Genomic DNA, 23,834 nt, shown 5'->3' with positions numbered 1-23,834 from the left:
CCCTGGATTCAATAACAAGTATCCAGTAATTAAAAAAAAAAAAAAAAGGCCTCACTGCACATAGACTTATCGGTTGGTGATTCCTTTCTTTCAACACTTTATTTCAAATCACTTGAGTGCATGCTTGTAGAAGTCTGCTGTCATTATAGTGTTCTTCCTAGGCCGTCTGCTTCACACCCCAGCTTCCTTAAAGATTTTCTTTTTGGTTTCTGCAATTTGAATATGATATACCTCAGTGTAGATTTTTACATTATTTTCCTTTGTTTTTTTTACAATGATCTGTGTGGTGTTCTCTGTACTTCTTGGATCTGTGATCTGGGGTGTGTCATTAATTTTGGAAAATTCTTGTTCATTATTGCTTCACATGATTGCTTTCCTCTTCTCCTGTTTTTCCAGTTTGGGGTTTTTATTCTTTTGGGAATTATCCACAGCACTCAGATATTCAGTACTTTCTGTATCTCTCTCTCTCTCTCTCTCTATTGACTTGGTGGGAGTTTCTGTTCATCTGTCTTCAAGTTTCCTGATTCTTTTCTTGACTGTCCCATCTACTGATGAGGTATCTAGGGCAATCTTCATTTTTATTTATTTCTATTTATTTTGTTTTTCATTTCTTAGTTTCCATCTCTCTGCTTTCATTACCTAGTCTTCCATACTTTGTACCTTTTCTTTAGAGCCCTTCACCTATAAATCACAATTATTTAAAAAATTCTCTCAAAGTACCAAGATCTGTCATATCTGTGTCTCATTCCTAGGCATGCTTTATCTTTTAGTAATCTGTTTTTTCTTGCGTACTGATATGTTTTATATATATATAAATAATAAAGAACTTATTATGTATACATATATATAAATAATGACTGAGGAAATCATCTTCAGTGTGGGTTTTGCTATTCTGGCTGTGACTTGGCTATTTGCAGTTTACTATAGCTGAAGGTACCAGAGGACTCACATTCCTCCATGTCCCTGCTTGGGTCTCCCCTCTTTCCCTGGGTTAAGAACTTCCCAGTCTCCATGCTCTTTGAGCTGTCATCCACTGTCATTTATCCTGGAGCTTTTGCTGTTGGCAAGGGGGAAGGTCCTAGAATCATCAGTAAATCTCAGTCATCAGTGGACCTGTGACCCTGTCCTGTGACCTTCCCAAGTGTTTCCTAGCCACTTCCTCCCACCCCTCTGGGGACAGAAAAGCCAGAGGGGATACAGTGTAAGGCCCCAATGAGTTAACTTAAAAAGTTGCTGATGCTGAAAAGGGGTTAAAAGTGAAAAGCTGCAGATGAGCTGAAGTCAGCCTAGCTAGATAACAGGATAACCCTGGCAGCTAATTTAGGCTGTTGCTAGAGGCAACAGGGGATTTCCCGACTGTGGTCAAACTGACCTCACCGCTGACCTCCTATAGACCAGTGGTTACTATGGTGACTAAAACTTTGCAGCTGAAACTTTTTATGTCCTGATATGCAAACAAGGACATAAACCCTCCAATTCTAAAAGAGAAACTGAGTCCCTTTGTCTGAAGTGTATAAAACAGCTTATAAATTTGTGCTTGAGGTACTTGGCATTGACTGCTAAGCTGGTCTGTGTCGAGTGCCCGAGCAGCTGCTTGAAATAACTGGCTCCTCTTGTGGTTGCATACGGCTTGGTCTCCCTCGTGGTCTCTTTGGTGGTGGTTGGGGGCTTGGGCACAACACCTACCCAGAGGTCCAGGCACAACAACAGGAGCCAGAGAAAGCCCTTCCTCAGCCGGGGTGGGACCCTAAGGATGCCACATGGCCTTATTCTTCCCTTGTCCACAGAGCTGGGCAGGTCTCCCTGGGGTCTTTCAGTGGGAACTGGTGGGGTTCTGGTGAGAACACCTGTGCTGGCTTGGGGTCCCTTAAGACCTCAGCACCAGGACTTTCTTATTCTTTTTCACACTCAGCCACCTGCAGTTTGTCAGACTCACTACTCAAGTGTCCTCCAGTTCATGACCTCAGCACTGGGGAATCAGGTCCCAGCTGTAGCTCTCAGAATTTCCCTGTGCTGCTTTAGCTTTGGGGGTTATGGTTTGACCCGTGACCTCAGTTCTCCAATGAGTCCAAGAAAAGCCTCTGATTTCCAGTCTGCTTGGCCTCTGCTTATATTTACGGGAGGGATGCTCACGGGAGATCTTTGCATATTGGAACTGAAGCTGTAAGTCCCCTTGTGGCTTTTTGATTGCTGCCCTGCCCACCGGCCCATCATTTGAAGGGGCATGGTTGACACAGACCTCCTGACCTTTACAGAAGCACTTGAGAGAAATCTTCACTGTGCATTGAAACTTGGCACCCCTCTGTGGCTGTCCAGTCTCTCTGCTCCCTTCTTTCCATGTCACCTAGAGTCCCCCAGGCTACTGTTACAAACTCTGCATGGGTTCTTTCACAGATGTCTTAGAAGCACCTCATGGGATGGGCTCCTTTCTGGGCTTCTTCAATGTCTCCATCAGCATCCCTCCCTGTTTGCTAGACAAACATGGCATTTCACCAGCCTTTTGAAAACAGAGCTTTAAGCTCCCTTTCCCCAACCTGTTTCTTACAACTGAGCCTCCTTAAGCTGCCTGTGGGTTGTGTATTAAGTGTCAGCTCTCCATCCAGGAGACAAGACAGCCTTCCCCCATTCACCTGACATCCAGTAACATAATCAGAAGGGGATGGGGACTTGCCAAAGCAATAATTGCTATAAAAGCCCATGTGTCCTTCTTTCCTTGTGCTGGGGAATGTCTCACATGACTTTTACATGATGGGGGTATAATTGCTGGGCATCTGGGCACACAGAGCACAGGGTTAGGAGGGTGTTCTTGGGTCTGGAGGCTGGCAGCAAGAGAGGGTTGATCTGTAAGTAAATATATCAAGGGTGGTGGAGGCTGGGTTTCTCTGTTGCAGAACAGAGCTGTGAACATGGAAAGAAGAAAGAATGAACATGGAGAGTGGATCGCAGGACGCATCAGTATGAATTCAGTTTTTCTATATGTAGACTATGTATACATACATGCAGATGATGTCATTGCATTAGAGATGTGTATACCTGTATGTAAATACGTGAGTCATATGTACACACACAGAGAGGTCCTGGGGTTACCCGTTAGCAATGAGCTCTCACATACCTGCTTTATATTTTATTTTGTAGCAGGGATTGAACCTAGGGCCATGTAACCACTGATCCACATCCCTAGTCCTTTTTATTTTTTTATCTTGAGGCACTGTCTTGCTAAGTTGCTTAGGGCCTCGCAATGTTGCTGAGGCTGCGTTTGAACTCACAATCCTCCTGCCTCAGCCTCCCAAGCCACTGGAATGACAGTTGGCTTTTGTGTAGCAGTCCTCATGATAGGGGATAGAATTCCTGGGAAAAATGTCCAATTTCACGGCTGGAGCAGGGAAAGTATGAGATGATGTTGGAATATTTTATTGTGCCAGAGACTATGAAAAACCATGAGTACATGTCCAAAGGACACAGAAACCAGCTTGAAGGGATTCCTACCTGCCAAACCTGGGACAATTAGAGCATCCAAGTAAATAATAGTCATGTATTATTATTCTTTGGAATAAAAGCAGAAAAGATGAGACCATACTGATAAAAGTGAATAAACAAAGTTTGAGGAATGGGAAATTTGCATAACTTCATCATTTCTCTGTAGGAGGCTTGTGAGTTACAAGGGAAAAGGGAATAACTTTATGGTGCAGGGCCCAAGCAGCCATTAACTTAAGAGACCAAGTGAACATCACCAGGAGTGGAACAAGTTGAAATTTTGTCCACCTGAGAGGATGTGACAAATAGCATCATTTCTGCAAGTCTGGCCAGAGACTTTAGCCTGAGTGTAATCAGCATCAGGCAAGCCAAAAGTGGGATTTGCTACTGAAGAACTGGCTAGTAATCTTTGAAACCATCAAGCTCATGGAAGTCAAAGATGTCTTGAGAGATGTGACAGCTCAAGGCAGTGGGTGATTCTGAACAGGTTCAATGTGGTAGAGTCACAAGACAGGCAGTTCTCAACTCCTGTGGGCTGGATTAGAGTCTTTGATTCTACAATGGTGTAAAAGCAACCTGTGTTCAGTAGAAACTGTAGGAGCAGTTTTTATTTTTAATAATTTTTTTAGATGTTAATAGAACTTTATTTTATTTTTTTATTTTTATGAATGCTGAGGTTGGAACCCAGTGCCTCCCACATGCCAGGCAAGCACTCTGCCACTGAGCTCCAGTCCCCATACATGCAGTTTTGAATTTTATCTTTTCCTGGGGATGTGCCTTGGTCCTCTCTGATGTGGGGTAGCTGCAGAGAGCTGCAGGTTCTAGACAGCCTGCGATCATGAGGGCAGTCCAGTGACAGAGTGTGCCCTGCTTCTAAGCCGGGAAGAACAAGTGGATGCATCCCATGCATTTTCGAGTTGCTGTGTGTTCCCCTTAGGACAGGTTTGTCAGGCACTTGGAAACTCGTGGGATCTGAGTTGCAGAGGGTAGGAATGTCCCAGGGTTAACTTTCTGAATTTGTGGGGTGCGCTGTTCTGTCGGCGCACGTCCCTGCTGGTGTGAAACATGTTGCACACTCTGGGGTGATGGGGTGACGGGTCAGTGACTTACTCCTTAATGATTCAACTTCCTTTACCATTGGGTTCTTAAACCAAAATAAACTCCTCAGACCACTCAGGGCCCCCTAGGGGCCAAGTAGTGAAAGAGCTTGGGTAAAGGAAGCTGGAGGGCTTCAGCTTCTTCAGGGAGGAGGGAGTGGGTTTGTTCACCTGCCATTGATTCAGGATGCCATTCATCACAGCAGAATGCCAGCCCTTCACCTGCTACCTGTGCCTTCTGTCCTGCGGGGTCTTGGATGTGTTGTCTTATTTCTCAGGTTACCTTTCTGGAATAGAAAGGGATTATTCTTCGATGTGAGATGTCGATATGATGATGATCATAACGGACAACACTTACATGGTATTTCTTAAGGACCTGACAATAGTCTAAGTACTTTGAATGATGACTTAATTTCTATAATTATCGTTAGAGGCATATTGTAGATGCTTTATCTTACAGAGACCAGGGCACAGAGAAATCAGGTAACTTGCCTAAGGCCACACAGCTTGAAAGTGGTGGAACTGGGGTAAAATCAGGCAGTCTGATTCCAACACCAGATGCTGGGGAAATGAGTGCGAGGAAACTAGAGCTCTGGGCCGCATGGAGCTCAAACTATGCCGGGTGTTGGAGCTGTGCCTGGGCTCTCACCAGTGACCATGCTGCCTCCACATGTAGGAGTAGCAACTGCGCAGTGGCTTTGAGTCTGCCTGTCCCTGAGTTCATGGGTGTGTTTGCTTCTCTTTTGCCTTGAAGGTCGCCTGGTGGGTGCTCTGGACACAGTGCTGGATTCCAACACATGGGTCTCTCCGTTTTGAATTGTGCTTCAAGTTCCTGGCTCACAGGTGTACTCTTCCATAGCATGTGGACAGTTGCTGCATGGATCCAATGTTTACTGGGCCATAGCCACTGGTGAGTCTTGTTCCCCTTGGAATGTTCCAGACCCTAAGGTCTGAGCATGCTGAGCATCTGCTTGTTGGTGAGCCTGCAGGTAATCGCCGGGGAGCCTCACCTGCTTTCAGGAGCTCTGTGCTCTCCTCCACGTGTCTGTCTGATCTGTGAGAGTGGGTGTGCCAGGCTTCTGAGGGGTATGTTTCAGGGCACTCTCGTGTTGTCGGGTATGAAGTGGCCATTTCCTTTCTGGTCTTGGTGTCTGACTTAACGGGTGTTCCCAGGTGTGTGCATGTGTAGTAATACCTGGGGCAAAGTTTAAGGGCTGTGTCCAACTTGGGCAGTCTCTGCCCCATGTTCCATGTCATACAAGAGACTGCATCACGGGGCTGCCGGGTGCTGAGGAAGTTTAAAAATCCTCTCATCCGGCACCTGGCGGTCCTTTTCCTTTCGGGCATTAGCTGGTAGCTAGTCATGTTCCTGGAATTGTCCCGGCTCAAGAAGCCCCTTTAATTATAAATAAACCCAAAACCATGTCTTCATTTTGCCTACACTTGTAATAAGTGTTCATCTTCCACAGAGTAAAAAATAGGGGAAAAAAATAATCTGTAATGCTTTATCCAGTTTTAAAGTATTTACCCATCTGTATAGATTTAAAAAAGGTTTTATTGATTGATTTATTAATTTACTTTATTAGGTACTATAAACTTCCAATATCACCTCCTGTGTATAGCAAAATTTCCCCTGGAAAAATACCGAGCATAGGAAGAAGAGATTTTTCATTCCCATCCCCCATCCAGTCCTAACCATTGTTCACCTCTCCCTGTTTTTTTTCCAGTCTATTTTTTTTCATTCATGTTCCATTTTAACTGTTCCATTTTACCCGAAATTCATTGCAACAATTTCATACGTGTACATAATGTAATGTGGTCAATTTCATTTCCCAGTACCTCCCTCTTTTTTTATTAGGATAAATCATCTTATTTTTATCTAAAGTGATAAAAAAAATATGAATGCTCAATGTGAACAAATCAACATTGAAAAGTAGAAAGAAGAAAATATCCAGCTGGGTTTGGCGGCACATACCTGTAATCCCAATGGCTTGGGAGACTGAGACAGGAGGATCCCGAGTTCAGTGCCAGCCCCGGCAAAGGCGAGGTATTAAGCAACCCAGTGAGACCCTGTCTCTTAATAAAATATAAATTACAGCTGGGAATGTGGCTAAGTGATCGAGCGCCCCTGAGTTCAATCCCTAGCACCCCACCCCTGCCCACTCCAAATAAAAGAAAATATCTGTTGCCACAAATCCTAACCATCCAAAATAGCCTCCAGGGTAATTACAAAGATGGGTAGAAATGCTCTTATATAATGTAACTTGTCTGTCAGTTCTGGTTTATATTAAAAGTATTAGGTTTAGTCAATTTTCAATAAATGGAAAGAAATGGAAGTAAAACAAAATTAAACTTCAAATCAATGTTTAACAGAAGAAAGATTCTTTTTCTAAAAGTTCAGGTGAGGTCAAGGGAAGAGATTTTTGAAAGCATTATAAAGTTAGCATCATGGTATTTGAGAAAAAGTGCTTCAGGTTTGACTGTGTTCTTGGACATCCCCCTGCTACAGTACCTGGCTACAGCATTCTTATTTTCCTGCTTTGCCAACCTCTGACTTTAAAAAATTGTTTTACAGTGTAAAACATTCTGTCCTGTAATTGTGTTTTCTGTTTTTGTCTCAGCTCTGCGTTTACGTGTCTTTCATGCTTCTACTTGAGTATGGCTCTCCCAATGCAGAACCTTTTATTTTGGTTCATCCCTTAACTGGCTGGATTCCTGTGTTTTTTTTTTTTTTTTTTTTTTCTCCTAGTGGTGTCATGAGTGTCCTGTTCTCTGATGTTTTCACCTGCGCCAGTGTCTGCTCCTTGCTTTTGGACTTGGGTGATGCATTGGCTGGGCGTGGTCGTGGTGGCCTACACTCTTGAGCTCAGTGGCTGTTGCTCTGGGGTCTTCCAGGATGTGAGGCAGCTACACGAGGATCATCACTATGTGAGGCAGCTACATGAGGATCATCAGGCTGCTCTCATGGGCCTCCCCCATCCCTGCAACTTGTGGCGATATGCTTTCACTGCATAGAACTGCTTGTGTCACTGCCCTTTGGTACCTTGATCAGAATCTGTTACAGCCACAAACATGTGTTAACATTTTCTGTGACTGCGCTGTGGCATCCTGGAGATTGACTTCTTTAATCATTTTTTTATGGGAAATTTCTTATGTCTTTCTGCATGTGTATTATTTTACATTCTGTTGGATTCTCCATTTAAGACATTTTATGTTGGCTAGCTATTTGTCTTTGCTTTTCATCTGTACTATCCATTCTATACATAAATTTACTGAATTAGTAATACAGCTTTCAACATTATTTTCTGTACCTCAGTATTAACTTAGTTACTAGTTTTGACAGATTGTTTTGATCCTTTTGATCATTGTGCTATACCTTTACTTCCTTTTTTGTCTTTTATTTCCTTATTTCATCTGTGAGTTCTTGTTTGGTTGAATTTATGTTCTTAGTTGATTGCTTTGGAGCACAAAGCATTTGTGAAAATTTCCTTTTCTTCTTGGAGTGTTGACTTCCTTCTAGGTTGTATCTCATCTTCAAGACATTTTGTCCTCATGTTTCTGTTCTCTTGCTGTTCATTGTATGCTTCCTGTGCTGCTTCTCCTCATCTTGGCATTGTTATTTCAGACGTTATGGAAGCAGTAATGTGGTGGAATTTTTTAACTTGGGGCAGAGTAGAGAGGACAGTCTGCTGCTGGTGTAGGCATAGAGTTGGTAAGGAAGTGGGATCCTCTCGTGTTTTTCCCAGGCCCTCTCTTACATAGGCAAAAGAGTTGATCTTGCTCTGGATTTGTAGCTCTTGATACAAATATTTGAATTTTTGTCTCCTGTCTAGTTTGGCTTCTGGGGAGTTGGGTTGGTGGGGAGTTAGTGCTATCTCTGCTGTGTTCCTAAATCTACCCCTTCAAATCTACAGCCATGCTGTAGTTCTTAATGGCTGCATAGCATTCAGTCCTGTGGCTGTAGCTCGATTGACTCATCTGGTTCTTTAGTAGATACTTAATTGGTTCTGATTTTTCAGTACTTTCAAAATAACCAAGCATCTATTCACACCAAATTTCCAGGACACTTGCCATCCCCAAAGACCATTCATTTGAAATGTTTTGTGCCTGCTGAGCACCAGACACCAGCTTGGTGTTGGGGATTTGGCCTTCTTCCTCTATCCAGCATTACATGTCCATGAAATAACAAATCCAGGTGGGAAAGAAGGCTGGGGAACCCAGAGAGTACAGGACCTTTAAGACAGAGCAGAGAATGAGGAGTGTCTGCATGGAAGGGCTGTGCACCTGTTGCCAAATAGATGTAAACAGAATGGCAGATTGCCTGTGGGGAGTTTGTTCTGCTTCCCCAGTGGTCCACGCCCCATGGACAGTAGTTCTGGGCAGGTTTAGTTCCCAGACTCTGAGCCAGGCTCTGCTTCCTGCAGTTTTCACTTGGATAGATTTTTATCTTGGCCAACACAAGCCAGGTTTGCTAGTGACTTGCTTTCTACCATCATTCTACCCACAGAAAGTCCTGAGTAATGAATTGTTCTTTATAGAGTTCTCTTCTGGCTTTGAGAATGGGAGTCATGGGTGCATTCTGTTTTAGGGCTTGTGGTGTTGACTGAGATACTTCGACTGGTGCAGGCATTACTTGGGCATCTTGCATGTCGTTGACTTGCCCTCATACTTCATTGTGTGATGAGCTTTGAGAACAGTTCCCTGCCTGGGAATTTGGGTCTCCAATAAAGTACAAACAAAAAGTATAGGAAAGGCCCTGGGTGGAAGCAGCACAAGCGTAGGAACGGGAAGAGCGGGCTGTGAGGATAATCCCTGTCTTTTCCAGGCTCCTTTGTGGCAGGGCAGGGAAGTACAGGGGGGCCTTTAAGAGTACTTTTTTTTTGTTAAACTAGGTGGAAGAGAGTTAAACTATTTCATGGGTGAACTGTGTTATTTGGCCAAAGATCTGTGGATCAGATTCCTCCCTTTGGAAGGGAAACAAGTTGTTATTATTATTTTAATTTCATATGGACCAAAGTCTCTCCAGGCTTTCTAAAGGTGCCTCACTTTAGGCAGAGAGATAAGTTGTGAGCATTGACTGAGTGGCTTGGGGTTGTCGACAGAGGAGCATGCCCAGTCCTTCAGGCTAGAGCTCAGACATCTATTGTGCTGACTCCCTGCTGGCGCTCAGGTCACTGTCATTTGCTTCTTTCTTTCCTGCCTCCCTCATGGAAATAAAAGTTCCAGTGTCTCTCTGGCTGCTATCCCTCCTGTGCCCAGGACAGCATTGGGCATGTAGTCAGTGCCCAGTAAAGCATGGTGGGTAGATAGCAGGGAAGTGTGCAAAGAACGAGGCCCCTTGTTGAAGATTCGTAAGGGGAAGAAAAGTGACGTGTCCAGATGGCCCCTGACTTTGCGTGGTCAGACTTCATGATTTTTTTTGACTTCTCGGTCATGTGAAAGCAGAGCCGTACAAACCTTCGACTTTTCCCTTCGGCATAGTATTCAATAAATTACGTGAACTCTTCAACACTTTGTATTGGATGGTTTTGCCCAACTGCACCAACACCTGACCTGCCTCTCTTTGCCTAACCTGAACTTTAGTGGTTCTTTTCTCGAGTGTTTCCCTTACTTGGGAGGAAGGAAATTGATCTCTGCTACGCTGGTTCCTGAAACACTTCTGTAGGAGAAAAAAAAATGTCCTCTCCCTAGGTTCTCAAGTTGAGTACCTGGAAATTACATTGCTATACAGCAGATGAGCAAGAGAGAAAGAGTTGATTTGAATGCATACAGAGTGTATACACGTGGCAGAAACTCAACCTAGTAACTTGTAGAATGGTTAGAATGGACCTTGCACAGCACCTTAAGGGAAAGCAACCAGTTGGCTGAGGACTGAAGTGACAGGAAAAGGGGTCCAGCTTCTGGGGTGGTGCAGGGTCAGGGAGGTAAACATGGGGGAAACAAATGGAAGGGGAGGGCTGTTTCTGTGAGGCTATATGAGCCCCTCATGCTGCCGAGATCTAGAGGTCAAAGGTGTCTTCCTCGGGCAGAGGGGGCATGGCATGCCTGTGCAAATGGAGAGTCCCTCCTGACTGGGGGCAGACGGGGCAGGGCAGACAGTCTTTCTGGTATCTCGTCTTTTTTGTTTCTCACTTATCCTTGGCTCAAAATTATCCTTATACTAAAGTGGCATATTTGGTGGTGGCACTTTTGATCCATGGCACTTCAAAGCTAATATGCCCTAAATAAGGAAAGGAAGGAAGAAAGGAAACCTGAGGAGGCAGTGCTGGGGAGTGAGAGCACATTGTGGCATTTGTTCTCCCCACTCCTTGGGGCAGATCCACAGGGTCTGAGAGTTGGGCCTTTCATGGGCCCTTAACTACTCCATAAAACTGGAAAAATTTCTTCTGCTTCAGCTCTGTCTGGGATCAGAAACTGCAGTGGTGATGTTGGGAGACCCTACGGCCACCATGCCAGCTGTGCCTGGAGCCACTCGATTCTGTTCTCAGCCATGCCAGTCGGCTCTTAAACCTGATGAATAATGAAGAAAACAGTTCACTTCACCAGCGCTCAGGTTTATTTTTAAAGTAATTTATGATTAGATTATTTGAATGTGCATGACCAGGTTTCATTTCTAAAAAGACTTATACAGTGAGGATTTGATACTACCCCCGAGAAAACAGTCTCATCTTAAAAATCATAAGACAGTCCTATCAAACACAAGTGAAAATGTTAATCAAAAGAAAAGGACAGGTAACAACAGACTGTCAGACTGTGGCCCTTGAGAAATGGGCCACAGCTTCTATTGTAGACCCTTGTCACCACCGCAGATCACAAACGTCCCTTCTTGTTGGTGGTGGTTGGCAAAACAGTTGCATTGCCAGATTGTGCCCTCTGCTGTCTCTCGCACACCCCAGGGGTTTAGGAGTACTTCCGGCTTCTGGAAGGTTGGCCAGGATCCTCCCTTCCACCTTCAACAAGTACAGAATGGAAGGTGGTGGTGCACGGCATTAGTCTTCTCCAAATCCTGCAGTTGGCTTTATACTGATCTTTTGAAACCTAAAGAAGACATTCATTCATGTTTTAAAGAAACTCTTAGGTCCTAGTTGGGTCATTTTTTGGGTCTGATATGAATTCCCACAACAGAGCCAGTCACTGGGTCCTCGTACCTCTTGTATTGGTTCGCCCTCCATTGTTGTCACAAATACCTGAGATGACTGACTTAGGGAAGGTTGGTTTGGCTCCCTGTTCTGGAGGCTCCAGTCTGTGACTGGTTGGCCCCCTTGCTCGTGATCCTGTGATGGGACAGCACATCACGGCAGTGGTGTATGGCAGAGCAAATTTGTTCACCTCACGGTGAGCCAGGGAACAGAGAGGAAGGGGTTGGGGTCTAAGTGTGGGCTCATGGGAACGCCCTCGGTGACCCAAGGATCTCTTGCCAGAACCCATCTTGTGCAGTTCCTTCACCTCTGAATACACTAGCTGGGAATCAGGTCTTTAACACATGGACCTTGGGGAGGCATTGAAGATCCAAACTGTAGCATCAGTGTAGGGAGAATTTGGAATATAATTCTGAATTAAAATTCTCAAAACCTTAGAAGTCAGCTGATTCAGCCACAGCTTCATGGTCAGTAAGTGACTGAGAGACTTGTCCTTGTGTTTTGCAACCTTGTGATGGTTAATCAATCCCTGCCTTTTTTTTTTTTTTTTCTCCCCTCTGACTGTGGCTTTTCCTGGGTGTTAAACAGGGGTGGTTGTCATGGAAGCAGCAAAGATTCCTCAAGTGCCTGGGTGCATCTGTCCTTCCTGCCTCCTGTCCCTTGTGCTCTCTTTCTTCCCTTTGCCCAGCTCCCTAGATGAAGGCCCTATCTCTTGTGCATCAGGGTCTGATTGCTTAAGAGAGCAGCAGCAGGGTTGCTGAGCAGGAAGGGGAGTCCAAGAAGTTCTGAGAAGCGTTAGTGATGTTGGAGGCCAGGTTCGTCCTCCCTGAGGCAGAGAAGGTGGTCTCCTACTACTCTTGCTCCTGCTGTAAGGGCCAGGTGCCCCATCAAGGCTGACTGTATGTCAGCATCAAACGCCTCTGCTTCTACCCCTTCTTCCTGTGCAAGGAAGTCAAGTGAGGCCAGTGCCAGCTTCTGCAGAGATTTGGTCCTTCAAGATAAAGTTGGCCCTGGGGTTGATTGGCATGACTCCCAAGAGAAGCCATTAAAGGTTAAATCCCACAGCAGAAGATTTAAGTGAGTGGTTGACATGACAGCAGGTAATACTGCATTAGTTTCCAAATGATTTGTACAGATAATTAAGTTTAATTATACCTGCTAAAACAAAGGAGGATGATTTTTATGTATTTATTTATTTTTTTGTTTCTTGGAGACAGTTCATGTTTCTGCTATTTTCAGGAGCATATCTGTGTTGCTTACTTAAATAGCTACTCAAGACCTTTTACTACCATAGATCATGTTGAAGATACAGTATCATATCTGATGGGTGAATATTTCTAAAAGAGTAGCATGTACTTCTGCCTCTTAATGCAGGACATCTTTTAAAACACCCTTCCCTGAACTGCATGGATATCCCATGACTGTTGGCTATGCAGAATGCTTTACCTGGGTCCACTTGAGATCCAGAAAGAATTTCTGGACATCACACCAGCAGTGGGCACTGTCCTTAGTCTTGGCATTCCCACAGAGAAAGGCAAGGCCACACATGTCAGTTGTGTGTGGAAGGTTTCAAAAGCCATTGCCATTGAAAACACTTTCAGAACCCATTTCAAGAGCCTGTGCTGGGTGGCACAGGAGACGCACACATATGTGTGGTTTTCTTCATTTATTCTCCAAGTGCAGCCAGAGGGAGGCCTCCTCCTGAATATCTCCTGTGGCCAGCCTCTTGCACCTGCTGTTTTCTCTTTCTGTCTCACCAACTTCGGTTCTGATGCCTCGGCACCCCACCCTGTGTGCCCAGTCCTCTCCTGACCTTGCTTGGAATGGGCCCTGGCCTAAGCTTGGCCGTCCTTCTTTCCTTCTTTCTGAAATACTTTTCAAAATGAACATCCTCCTTACCTTCTGTTCTTAGACTTAGCCTCTTCAGAAACTCCTGTTTGTCCTTCAAAACCCAATTCAGATTGGTCATCTCCACCATGCCTTCCTTGTACCCCATATAATGCATGCCGTGTCTGTTTCTGGGCTGGGTTCCGTCAAGTTGGCATTGCTTATTTGCTTGTAGGTTAGTGTTTCCTGTTTGTGCTGCTTAAATGCAGGGCTCTTCACACAGCAGTCACTTAATGAACTCAAGTTGGCAGTGTAGATGAAAGTAGTGTGGGCGGAAGAGCTGGGATAGCTGGAAAAGAGAGTCCCAGGCCTGACATAGAAATGAGGCTGTTTAACATTCTAAAAGCATTGAAAATGCTATTGCTAAAGAGTGGAAGGAAATGTTCCAATATGACATTCCTTCTCTACTTTGATGTGAAAAGGAAATGCTTTAATTTGGGACACTAAGGATTGTCACTAAACTTAACTGTGTTAGGTTGATGATATTTGGAAAAAAAAAGGAATGACTGGTAATATTTGATCATGTTTTTCAACTTGTTATCTGTGTGATGGATGTGCTAACAGATAGAAGACTTTATCTTTTCCCCCTTTCCTCTGCACTAGCCTACTGCCTATCACTGTATCAAAAATAATTCTGGGCTGGGTGCTGTGGCACCCGCCTGAAATCCCAGCATCCCAGAAGACTGAGACAAAAGGATGGCAAGTTCAAAGGCAGCCTAAGCAAAGGCGAGGCACTAAGCAACTCAGTGAGACCTGCCTCTAAATGAAATATAAAAGTGGGCTGGGGAATGTGGCTTAGTACCCAAGTACCCTTGACTTTAATCCCCAATAAAATATACTCGCCCAAAAAAATCTGTGTCTAGCATGTTGGAATAAAAATGTGTAACATGCACTATATTACATTATTTTTATTAGTAGCAGTAGTACTGGGGATTGAACCCAGGGCTCTTAACTATTGAGCCCTGCCCCCCATTTTTTGAGACAGGGATTTGCTAAGTTGCCTCCTTTGCAAGGAGGGATCCTCCTGCCTCCTAGGTCACTGGGACTATATGCGTGTGCCACAGCACCTGACTATCTTTCTGACAGTGCTGGGAATCAAACCCAGGTCTTCACACATACTCGGCAAGCGCTCTACTACTGAGCTATGTCCCAGTACCTGATTTCTTTTCCTTAAGTGGAAGAGTCTTGCTTTGTTGCCCAGGCTGGCCCTAAACCCTGGGCTCAAGAAACCCACCCGCCTCAGGCTTGCAGGTAGCTGGAAGGTGCACACACACTGTGTCTAACAGTACTGTATCACCTTAGCATTTCATAAAACCTGCTTGCAGTGTCTTCTAAGCATAATGAGTCATGTGACACAGACTTGATGCTCAGCCCTCTTATTTAAAGGAGACATGTGTAACCCTCTTGCACACTCCTTTTTCCTCTACCTCGTTGTGTGAGTGCTGTTTTTGAAACTAGAGTTTGTGTGATCCAGAAACTTTTGTGTGAGTGTTTAAATATTCTTAAAGATGTGTGCCGTTGGATTCCAATATGATTGTTTTGAAAGTATGCAGTAGCCAGCAACCTGGGAGATTACACTTAAATCTTTAAGAAAACCATTGGCACATGAGTTGGGTTTCACCAGCAGCTGTCAGACACTTCAGTACTCTTCACCTGCGCTGATTTTGAAGACTTTTGCATTTTAGCTTAAAAAAAAAAAAATAGAACTTTGGATTGTTATTTGCTGATGCTTGAAGTTTGGCTCCTACTTTATGGGCCATGTGAATTTGCATCTTTTCTCTTTCAGTTCAACTTGTAATCCCTTGGGTTGATATGCAGAAATTGGAAAGGACATCCAACATCTTTCTGGCGGACACCATCCGGATCACCACACAGAATAAGGAGCGTGACTCCTCCATGTTTCTGATCCTGGATGCGATCTTCAAGATCATGGAGCAGCTGGTAGATGTGATGCTGCAGAGGCTGCTGAATAATTAGGTCTGGAGCCAGATCTGCAGGAGCCAAACCAGACCACCAAGAGGTAGAGCTTCAGTCCCATAGTGTCCCTCAGCTGCTTGACCTTTTCATGTGCTTTGGTTAGCACCTTTTGGTTGTGAGGTCTTCCCTGTGTCCCTGGGGCATTGGTTGGAGGGCCTGTATGCATACCATACCCCATGAATCCTCAAGTTTCCTTCATAAATTGGCATGGTATTTGCATTGAAACCTTTTTTGTTTTCTGGTGGTGCTGGGAATTGACCCCAGGTCCTTATGGATGCTAGACCAGGGCTCTACCTCTGAGCTACACCAATTCCTCATCCTTCATCTTAACTTACGTGGTAGAAAAAGTTGGCAGGGTAGCTGAACTGATTTTGGGACCTTTGTCATCCATAGAGTAAGTCAGTATTCTGTATAATTTGACCCACGGTGACACCAGTCACAGGGCTTGTCAGGGTAGTTGCTTGCAATATCCCTAAGGAATTGAGCTTTATAGTCTGAAGTTCAAACACAGTGTGTGAGCTGGACTTTGATTTCAAGTTTGCAGATCAAAACTGGGTAACTAACCTCAGTTCTGATGTCAAGGTGAACTGTTATGAAAGATCCTTACATATGAGTGACCATAGAGTACTGTCCTGGATTCAAATTTTTGACATAGTTTCAGAATCAGGACTGATCAAATACTGCTAGTGATTAAACAGAAATTTTTTGTTTGTTTGTTTGTTTACTGTGAAATGCATGTAACATACACCTCACCATTTCAGGCTTGTAGTTCAGTACCATTGAATACATTCACACTGATACATGACCTTCCTCACTTCCCATTCTAGAACTCTTCTGACTTGGTTAAACTAAAACTCTACCTACCAGACACTACCACCCTGTTCAACCTTGCCTGACAACCGCTATTTTGCTTTCTCTGTGGAATCAGCTGGATCCCTCACATAAGTAGACAACATTCAGTGTTTTGCCTTGGGCTTCTTTTGCTTAATATAATGTCCTCAAGGTTCATCTCTGTCATAGCATGTATCAGAATGTCCTTCCTTTTCAGGGTTGAATCATAATCCATTGTATGTACATACCCCACTGTGTTTATGCACTTGTCTGTCCATGTACACTCACTTTACTTTCACTTTCTGGCTATTGTAACAATGCTGTCATGAACTGGGCACACTAATTTTTCTGATACCTGCTTTTGATTCTATTGAGTATTTTTACCTAGAAATAGAATAGCCAAATTATATAATTCTGTGTTCAATTTTTAAAAATCATCCTGAGCCTTTTACTCTAAAATTGTTTCTGTTTTCACATTCCTGTATTTTTTTCTCAGTTGACATTTCTTAAAAATGTCCAAGGAGATGAGTAAAACATAGCTATAATGCCTTTTCTCATGAGGCAGTTTATTACTACAGCATCTGAAACTCTTGCTTTGTAATCCAATTTTGGAGCATTTCTTATTTTGATTTATTGAATTAGGGATGCTGATCTGCTAAAGTCTACATAAATCTTGTAAAATCTGAAAATCTCTGAAATTTGTAACTCTTCTGGTTCCAAGCATTTTGAATAAGGCCAACTCAACCGGCAGTGAATTCATTGAAAGCCATGAGGTCTAGTGTTCAGTGCTAATACAAAGAAAGTCATTTTGGAAACAGCAGATCTCTCCCTCCTTAACACATGCCCTTTCTTCTGACTGTCTGGTGGGGGTGCATCTTTCTAACTGGTGGTCCATGAACATCAGTATGTTTGGGGTTTTCATGCATTCAGATCCCTTCCAGCTGTGTACATGTATTTCAAACTGGTCATGTATTGCCACAAAAGGCACAAAAAGACAAGAAAATGAAATGCTCTTGGTAGATTTTTTTTTTTCCCCAAATTGGTTAAATTTCAGTGAACTCCACATGGCGTCGGGTCACATGTGATATGTGACTGTTGTTCTGGAAGATGGGTGGTGCTCGTCTCTTCCTTACAAAAGAGACTTTTGGGGCTCCGATCATTATTTTTGTTTCCTGGTCCCATGTGCTCATGTGACTCTTGGCTGCAGGACCTCAAGTATGGTCCCCAACTTGGGGTCATGTGTTTTAAAAAAAGACAACATAGTATGGGGAGAGCCAGGCTGTCGATGTTTTTTTATGTGTCAGTGAGATAGTTGGTATCCAAGTCCTTTTCCTCCAGCTGACAAAGATCTGTCACATGAAAAGGCCAGAGTTATCAGCTCTGAGGGAACGAGTTTGTGGTGTATGCATAATTAGAGGGCTCATAAAACCGCCAGCTGAACGTTTGATCCTCTTGCTGAGCATAGTCTCAGGTGCAGCAGGCCAGCTAACAGGCCAGCTAACAGGCCGGTGTGTGCTGGTGGCCCCGTGGGCATCAGGATTTCAGGTGATATCCTGGCCAGCTGCACTTCAGATGTGGCATATTTGGTTTGGGGCAAAGTGAGGAGAAAAGAGGAAGGTGGAAGATCTGTAGCACCTGGCTCCCTTGTGGTAAATCGAGCATCTTGGAAGAAAAGGCATGCCTACATTCCTGAATGTCCTGAATAGGTGTCCTGTGGGGTTACACCTATTAACTTCAGCTTCAGCAACAAGCCTGCAGTGTGTTGCTTCACATTCTGTCAGCACATTTCTCTCCTCGTTACAGGCTCATCCAGTGGTGTGTGCTAATTCAGGGTGGTTGGCGGCATCTGCTGCTGCTGTTTCAACTGAAACTCTCTGGCTGTGACTTCTTTGGCCTGTGCACACTGCAGCTCTGCAGGCTCCTGGGCTTCTGGGCGGGTATCTCTCCTGGGGTGCTTGTGCCTGGCTCAGACCCATCAGCTCCTTCCTTCTCAGTGTTGGGGCCTGACCTTGTCTGTAAGGGGAAGCAGGGACATTGAGTATGGTAAGATCTAGGAGGCGAGTTGTGACTAGCTGGCTTGGTTTCTGATGTTGTTCAGAATAAGGAAGTGATATGTTCAGCATCAAACTGACACCTGCCTGGAACCTTAAAGTGTGTTCTCACTCCTGTCTTCAGGAAGAGTTTGTTTCTCACTAGGTCACTGTTTGACTTGAGTTGTGCTAGGAATTTAAACTTGTGTCTCACACACTTCAAAGTGAAATTAGATGGCTTCCCTGGAAGAATGCAGGCCTTTAAGACCTTCTGGGGCTTTTGTTCTTGTAATTTGAGGTTTCTGGTTTCTGGTTACCAAATGTGCCTAGAGGGAGCGTGGACGCTGGGTGTGGAGTATACCCAGCTGCTCTGAGGCCACAGAGAGGCCTCAGCTGGTGGCTGAGGTAGTGGGTTAATTGAGAGGCGACTATTGTTCTCAGTTGGCCTCAGACACGTGAACACCATATAATAATTTCAGGACTTGGGTGCAATATAGGTGACCTGCTTGGATTTGTGCTCATTACTGTCTTGGTGTGCCTTGGCCTCCACCCTCTCCTGAGGGGGAGGGGAAATGTCCCTCTAGGGAGGAATTCATTGGCACCAGAAGCACGCTTGTGCCATGTGTGTAAGGAGTTATGATGTGTGGAAGGAGTAAGCGTGGACTTTGCATTCCTCAAGCCAGTGTGGCCAGCATATTTTGGGGATGAGGACGTCTGTTTTCCAACTTATTTTATGTGTATTATTTAAATTAAATTAGTTTTTAATAGATACATAAAAACCTAAGGATTGTACATGTCAATGGATAGCCCTAGGGTGTTCTGATGCAGATATACTTTGTGTGATGTTTAACTCGGGTAAACCTACCTGTCTGCTCAAACGTTATTTCTTTAGGGTGAAACTTATCAAAATCCTTTCATCTAGCATTTTGAAGTATTCAGTGTGGGATTGGCACCTGTAGTCACCTGCTCTGCAGCAGCATCCCAGAACTTGCTGCTCCTATCTCACTGGCTCAGAACCCATTAGGCAACCTCACTGGCCTCTGGTTTCCACCATTCTACCCTCAACTGCTAGAACAGCAACATTTTTAGATTTCAGTGTAAATGTGTTGAATATACTTGGCTCTCAGCAACCTTGGGGTTCCCCTGCAGGACCTCACCTTCCATTCTTGCAATTGTGAACTTTCTTTGTTCTTTGTAGTCATACCTGACTGTCGAGTGTACCTTGTCATATCCTACATCCACGGAGTACAGCTTCCCTTCTTGTGGTTGTGTAAGATGTGGAGCTACACCAGGCGTATATTCGTATACGAACATAGGAAATTGTGTGTGATTCAGTTGTGAACCTGTGGAGTGCACTTGGCTTCCCCTGGCTCCCTCTGATCCTCTGGAGAAAAGTCAGGCTCCTTTTTGGATGTCCACATATGAACAGTTAACCCTTTCAGTGGGTAGTTCAGGTTTTTACAGTAAGCACAGGACCACACAATCATCACCACAGCCACGGAACCTCTTATTATCCTCCAAAGAAGCCTCACGTTCATGAGTGGACACTCCTTATTTTCATCTGTCAGCCTCCTGTGTGGACATTTCGTGTAAATGAACCTGGCAACCCATGGTCTTTTGTGTCTGGCTTCTTTCAGTCAGCCTGAGGTTTCCAGGCTCTGTCCATGCACACTTTCTGTTAATGACTGAGTACTATGTACCCTGCTTGAGGGGGTATGTCACATTTGGTATGTCCGTTCATCAACTGGTGGAGATGGGGTAGTTTCCACCTTCAACTGTGAATCTGTTGCTGTATTTGTGTGCCTGTTAGTGGACATCAGTTCTCAATTATGTTGTGCGCATTTATCTGGGTAAACACTGCATCCACTTTCAACCTTTGAGGGCTTCTGGCTGTTTGCCAACATGAGAGCGTCATTTGGCCTTCCACGAGCAGTGTGTGGGGGCTCCACCTTCCCCAAGTCTCACAGACCTCACCCCGCTTGTCATATGACTTCTGCACATGTGGCCTCTACTGCCATTTTTGGAGTACTTCTCACAGTTATTCCAACCAGGATGGAATGCTTTGTTGGGACTAATGACACGTTAACTAACTGAGGCTGACTCCTTACTCCCTGGTGAGTGCGCAAGACCAAGGCCTCAAAGGTGGTTTCAAAAGTTAATAACAATAAATGGGACCACTGTCAGGGATTGGTTAACAACAGTTCCGCGAACGTGATCAACTCGTGCTTGCCATATAGTCCTATGGGACTCTTGCCTGCGTGAATCCCCCATGTCTTGCTGACCTTTAAGCCGATCGGTTCCAGCCTAGCCTCCACCCTACATAAGAGCTGTGTGACTTCCTCAACACATGAGTTCCTGCTGTGACTGTTTTCCCTGACACATCTGATTGTCTTCTGCCCGGAGGGCTGGTGGGCAGTCAGTGGGCCCTACCTTTCCCGGTCTGACCTTGTTGGGCTGTGCTCCCTTCCCTTGTCGTTGGTCGGGAAGAGCAAGGGGGCTTAAGACCCCAACAATGCTTATTTTAGTTCATGAGTTCATGAAATTCTTGCTGGCGGGGACAGCAGGCTCTGCTCCTCGCACTTGCTCCCAAGGTCGACTGTTGGTCTGGATGGACCATGGGACTGACTGGCTCTTGGAGCAGCATGACTTATTTCAGTCACTAAACTATCAGGTTGTGCCAGCGAGTTCAAAAGTGCTTTCCTTTTGAGTTTCCTCTCTGTAGACGTTTCCATGTCTTCTTGACTTCACCCTACCTCTCACCAGGGACCTTGAAGCCCGTGCAAGGAAGGAGCTCTTCCAAGCCTTCTTCAGGCTTCCATGAAAGGAGAAACTGCATGCTGTGGTGGACTGCTCCTCTGGGCGCCCTTCAGTCTCTGCCACACTGCAGGACGCATGTTTACCTCTGACGGCTCCACCTGCTTTGCCAGCAGAGAAGATGGCTGCTGTAATGTTGTCCTTCTGCTCAGAGGAAGACCCTGCCCCTCACCTCTGCTTGACCTGCTGTTCACACTCTGAAGCAGCCTTTTGTTATTTAACCCATTTTGGTGAGTCCATTTTCTTTTGCTAAAACAAAATGCTTCATGTCAGGTTTACTTATTCACCAAGGAAAAAAAAAAAAAGGAAGAACATGGTGCTGGGTCAGCACCAGTGAGGGTGTTGTGGTGGACAGTGTCCCTGTGGCAGGAGCATGAGTAGATGGAAACATTACATCTTGAAGATAGAAGCCAGAGAATGGGGAGGGACCATTGTGTTGTAACAACCCCTGTTGTGGGAACGAACCAGGTCCCATAATCCTTTCTGAGGGCTGTTCTTCCAGTGATCCAACCACCCCCTCTAGGCCTCACCTCTTAAGGTTCCACCACTCTTTAATGCTGCCCCATTGGGGATCACGCTTTCAACACAGGAACTTTTGGGGGACACACTCCAACTATATCCCAAGCAGAGCAACTTGGGCTATGAGATGGGACACATGGGGTGGGGGACATTTACACTGTTTTCTCCTCTAAAGAGGGACATCTAGATGGCCAGCATTCAGGAAGGAAGCATGACCTGAATTACACCATTACCCACTCAGCCTTCATTTTTTCTGTTTTTGCGGTGGCAACCGAAAGTTGCCTAGAAGTGATGGGGAAGAAGAGCATACCCTAACCCCACACTGTTGATAAAGCTGTCATTCAGAAGTACATGCCGTGTAATTCAAGCTTTCCCTACAACTCTCATGAAGGGATCCTCCCCTTTTGTGGCCAAAAAAAGAAAAAGGAAAAGGCAAGCTATAAAAAGTTTCACCTTTAGAAAACCCGTGGCAAATTGTTTGGCGTTTATACTCCCCTGGAACTTGTGAAAGATTTAAAAATGCCTCCTTTTGTGAGGATCAGGTCCCTCTTATAACTCTGTGATTCTGTTGGAAATGGGAGTGTGGGCAAACTGAGTTTACTTCCGAATGCAAGCAACTCGGTCCTTGATCTCAGGCATCTGTGCTGAGGGAGTACCACAGCTTTTACACATCAAGACCTCTGGGGTCTCGCTCCTCACAATGTAGGTCCTGAGCCTAATTGTTTAGAAACACAGTCTTTTTCCTATTATGATTTCACACCTCCATGCCCTTCTTCTGCAGTAGATGTGTTCATTGTGCAAGCATTATTATCAGTGGAGCAAGAAATCGACATGAGGACCTACATACCTAAAAAATTGATTTTGGAATTATGCATAGCATCAATTTATCTCGTAACCATTTTGTAAGTGGAATCCTACAGCATTGGCATTTTGTGACTTGTTTATTACACCACACAATGTCCTTAATGTTCATCTACCTCTTATCTGTTAGAATTTCTTTCCTTTTGAAGGCTGAATAATAGTCCTTGCTAGTCTAAACCACAGTTCACTTATGCATTCATCTGTCCATGGAAGCTTGGGTTACTTCTACCTTTCGGTGATTATGATTGTTGCTCCCTTGCACACTTTTCAACCTTTACACCAGGTCCTTATTGCCATTATTCCATCTTAGATTAACTTCTAAGCATGTACGTGGAGGCCTGCCTTCCTTCTTTTTTGCAGTCCTTACTGTGATTAAAATCTTTTTATTAGTGCCTTGCAATTATACATTACAGTGGGATTCATCGTTGTGTATTGGAACATGCACAGAACGTAATTGGTCAGTTCCATTCCTCAGCACCTTCCCTTCATGTGCAGTCTTTTGCATGAGGTAGTGAGCATTGAGAAACTGGAGGACACCAGTCTGCTGCCCGTCCCATCTTTGTCAGCATCAGGAGCAAGATGGCCTTCCAGTTCATTGAGCCCAACAATAGAGACACCTTGGTGAAGGGCCTGCTTGAGAGACTGAAGCAGGTCCATGCCAACCATCCTATGCACTACGACACCTCAACCAATGACGAGGAGATGGTAGGAGCTTGCAGCATGGTGGCTTTCCATGACGTGACCATCCCCCTCTCACCACCTCTGTGTCAGTGGGTTCCAGAGGTCATGTGTAGTAAGGTGATCCCCTTGAGTGTGAGGACACAATGTGCTAGAGATGATCGGGTCTGCAGTAGTTGGGGGTGTCAGTCTGGTATCACCTCTGATGGACTGGGTGTCCTGAGTGGGCATTGCACGTGATAGATGGGCTGGTCGGTAATCACCCCACTGCTTGGAGGAGTTGAGCGGGTGCCTCCCAGGTTCATGGGGCTGGTGTTGTGCTCCCTGGGTGGCTGTGGACCAGACATGCCCCTCCACGGCCAGAGGGATTGTTGGGCACCCCACCTTCTTCACAGGCTGGGGTGCTGCCACACCCCAAGGTTGCCAGTGTTTATGCCCTTTGGAAAGACAAAACCTGCTGAAAGAGATGTTCCCTCATTCTTAGGGTTGAATGGATGCAGAAAAGGACCTGGGTCTGCCAGAGCCTC

General features: G+C 44.9%; 1 long non-coding RNA gene across 4 annotated transcripts in view; it reads left to right on the top strand.

Annotated features, from left to right (window-relative positions):
- Positions 1-23,834, top strand: part of LOC306643535 — a 37,519-nt gene that overhangs the window by 3,044 nt on the left and 10,641 nt on the right. The window contains exons 2-4 of one of the 4 annotated variants that reach the window (XR_013758967.1): positions 5,326-5,481; positions 15,384-15,617; positions 21,199-21,479. This is a non-coding gene — a long non-coding RNA (uncharacterized lncRNA). The remainder of the gene's footprint in view (positions 1-5,325; positions 5,482-15,383; positions 15,618-21,198; positions 21,480-23,834) is intronic. The other 3 variants (XR_013758965.1, XR_013758966.1, XR_013758964.1) reach the window with 3 other exon arrangements.

The sequence above is a fragment of the Sciurus vulgaris genome, assembly GCF_902686455.1.
Source record: "Sciurus vulgaris genome assembly, chromosome: 14".
Taxonomy (NCBI): Eukaryota; Metazoa; Chordata; class Mammalia; order Rodentia; family Sciuridae; genus Sciurus; species Sciurus vulgaris.
Note: the sequence above shows the minus strand (reverse complement) of the source record. Positions and strands in the feature narration are given on the sequence as shown.